A 4140-nucleotide genomic window follows, 5' to 3' on the forward strand; every position below is an offset into this window, starting at 1 on the left:
GAATCAACCTTGGACAAATTTAAAAGATTAAACTCCTCATCATCCTCTGGATACAGCATAGTTGAACAGTTGAAAAGGACAAATTCTTAAATTTCAATTTTTGAATTGCTACAGCTCTCATCTGCTCACAAGGAAATTCTACACCAAGCATTGCTCACTACCAACGTTCCAAAAGATTTAGACATTGATCAGTTTCAGTCTATGGTGGGTCATCTGACTTCACCTCACTATTTGACCTTCTCTGAGGAAGATGACAACTCATTAAATCATCCACATAACCAGCCATTGCATATTGAAGCCATGATCCACAAACACAAAGTTAAACGTGTTTTGATAGATGGAGGCGCGGGGTTGAATATCTGTACTTATCATCTGCTTACACAACTAGGATTCTCTGAAAATGTCATTGACCCAGGCAAGAAAATAACAATTAAAGCCTATGATGAAGAAGAGAGGACCTCCAAAGGTTTGGTATCATTACCAATCAGAGTGGGACTGGTAGAGAGAGATGTCCTTTTCCAGGTTCTCTATATTCCATTGTCATACAATATATTGCTGGGCAGGCCATGGATTCATGAAATGAAGGCAGTACCCTCAACATATCACCAATGCTTAAAGTTTCCTTATAATGGAGCTGAAGTCAATATTCCGACTGATACAAATGTCATCTGTAATGCATTGACAAAAAGTGCAGATACTTTTGTGCCTCATAATAGGGCAGCCTCTCCAAATGAAGATCTAGAAACATTGATAAAAGACTTAGAAAAGAGATTGAAGATTACAGATACCGGCATGGATAGCTACAAGATAGAACCAGTATTATCATTAGTTTCTCTTCCTCCATCGCCAAAACAGTTAGGAAAGCCATCAAAGGCTATGAGAACACAAACTCCAACTCTGAATATTATATATGATGGTCTCTTTATACAGTCTTCTACCTCCTTGGCAGATGAAATAGAAGAGGATGTTGTGCTTAACTGGCTCTATAAGGAGGATAGTCCAAATGAGGAGGTATGACATTGTGAGATTTCCTCAAACCAGTATGGTCGTGGTTACAAAATGATTCAGCGCATGGGGTACTCAGGTACTGGTCCTTTGGGCAAACAGAAAGAAGGTATTACTGAACCAATTCAACTACAAACCAAATCCACACATGATAAAGCTGGACTGGGATACAATCCTGAAAAGACATCAAAACAAAAACATGTTTCTAAGTCTAAAGGCTTGAAAAAGATATCGCCTTTAATATTACATGAAGCAAACGCTAAACAAACGAAAGAAGAGTGTAGAAAAGAGAGAGAGGAATCAACAATTAAGAAAGAAGAAATAGTCAGTGCTCAAGCTTCGACGGTATCAGCTACGATAATACAAGAAGTTGAGGTTCCTGAAGATATAAGAGATGAATTTGTAAGAATCAGAGAATTGTTTGCACCATTAAAAGTTCCAGTCACATATACTGGCAGGCAACAAGTAGATGATTCAGAGACTGATTCAAATGAGTATGAATGGGGTCCTGACTATCTTTCAGACACATCCGCTACAGAAACTCCAGAAGAATCTAGTGGTGTCATAGATGATACTCAAGAGTTGATGCGCCTAAAACTAGAGAAGGAAATACAAGAAATTAGACAAAAGAGGCAAGCAAATTATGAACAAGCACTGAAAGATGGAACAATACCAGAAAGCTTATCATCTATGTGTCCTTATCCTGAAATAGAACAAATCAGTTATAGCACTACACAAGTAGAGTTAGAAGCTGCAGGACAAGAACCAGTTGTTAGTCCAGAAGAAGCTGAATGGAGTAGACGATAGAAATTTGTAGAAACAATGAGACCATGTCAACAAGTGTGTCAGATACAAATGACAAATGAACTACAATATGAAGGAATTTGTAGCATTAAAGATGTTAGTATTGATAACATACATATGCTTACTAAATCACCTAAAAGAGACTTGGAAACTTCATCAGATAACTCTGATGATTCTGATAACTCTAATGATAGTCTTGTTCATGATGATACCCACTCATCCTCAAATTCTAACTCATCTGATACAAACAATGAAAAATTGCCTACTAGTCTTATTGCTGTTAAACCACGACATGATGTCCAGTCCGACTTAGTCAATGATGTTATAAGTATGCCTATTAAATTAGATCGATTAAATATTAACGTGAACTTTAATAATCATGATCTGACTCTTCCTGGTCTCGAGACACTTACACAAGGTATCATTATGGAACTCGACTTTTCGATCCGCAACTGTGATAACAATACCGTGAACGCTCTTGAACCTATCCAAAATTTGTCCCTAATACATCCCGAATTGATTGACTGTACTTTACAGAATCAACCCATGGATATACCTATTTTTGCTAATGACTATACATTATCCTATTATCTCAATGCAGTCGAACCTATTAACTCTTCCACCAGTGAATGAAGTGAAAATATGACTGAAGAGGATATCAAGTATCTTAGTCGCAAAAATAGGAAAGATAAAAATAAAAGATCTGATGGCGAAAACCACATTGTGGCGGTGTCAGAATCTAAAAAAGAGAAAATAAAGGACGTACCTAAAGGTGAAAACCTCTCTGAGGCACCTGAAGGTGAGATACTTGGTATACTGCCCAGTCATTTTCATGAGCGGTCTTCCATATTGATCGAGCCAACTCAGCCAATCAATATCAGGAATCAAGACAAACCACAAATTATTCACGTAGCTCAATCACTATCAGCAGAGGAATTGAAGGATTTCACTCAGCTATTCCTAGAGAAGAAAATAAATTTTGCATGGACATACTCTGATATGCTAGGCTTGGATCCTGATCTCATTATGCACCATCTCTCAATCACACCAGGAGTAAAACTAGTTAAACAAAAACTTCGTAAGATGCACCCGCATGTCACACTATTGGTCAAAGCTGAACTAGAGAAACTACTCAAAGCTGGATTTATCAGAGCGATAGATTATGCTGAATGGATTTCCAACATAGTACCTGTGTCAAAGGCAGATAAATCTATCAGAGTTTGTACATATTTTAGAGATCTCAATAAAGCATGTCCAAAAGATGACTTTCCATTGCCAAATATTGATATGATAGTCGACATGATAGCTGGGTATGAGATGTACTCACTAATGGATGGATTCTCCGGCTACAATTAGATTAAAATTGCTCCTAGAGATCAAGAAAAGACAACTTTCACCTGTGCATGGGGAACCTTTTGCTGGAACGTTATGCCATTTGGGTTAAAGAATGCAGGAGCGACCTATCAAAGAGCAGTTACAACTATCTTTCATGACATGATGCATAAGAATATGGAAGATTATGTTGATGACACCTTAGTGAAGACTATGAAAAGATCAACGCATATTCAAGAGTTAGGTCCTATACTTGACAGAATGGAAAAGTTCAAGCTCCGATTAAATCCAAAGAAGTGTGCATTCGGAGTGACATCTGGTAAACTACTTGGCTACATCATTTCAAAGAAGGGCATCGAGGTTGATCCTAAGAAGGTCCAGGCTATAATGGAAATGCCGCCTCCAAAGAACATCAGTCAAATGAGAAGTCTACAGGGAGGTCTCCAATCCATTAGAAGATTTATTTCTCAACTAGCAGACAAAGCTCAACCTTTTACAAAAGTATTGAGAAAAGGAATAATATATAACTGAGATCAACAGTGTGAACAACATCTTCAGCAAATCAAAGAGTATTTGTCAAATCCATCGATATTGATGCCTCCTATTCAAGGTAAACCATTAATCTTATACATATCAGCAACTAATTCATCATTGGGGGCACTTCTGACGCAACAGGATGACAACAAAAAGGAAAGAGCTATTTATTACATCAACAGGACATTGGTGTCTTATGAAATGAGCTACAATATAATAGAAAAAGCATGCTTGGCATTAGTCTTCGCATCACAGAAACTGAGGCACTATATGCTCACACATTCAATCAAGCTGGTGGCCAAAATTGATCCACTCAAGTATCTTCTTAATAAAGCAACACTCACCGGACGATTGGCAAAGTGGGTAATGATCCTTACAGAGTTTGACATTGAATATGTGGAATGCAAAGCCATAAAAGGACAGGTAATTGCTGATCAACTTGCTGAAGCTCCACTTGAGGATACT

Source organism: Cryptomeria japonica, chromosome 8, assembly GCF_030272615.1.
Source record: "Cryptomeria japonica chromosome 8, Sugi_1.0, whole genome shotgun sequence".
Classification (NCBI taxonomy): domain Eukaryota; kingdom Viridiplantae; phylum Streptophyta; class Pinopsida; order Cupressales; family Cupressaceae; genus Cryptomeria; species Cryptomeria japonica.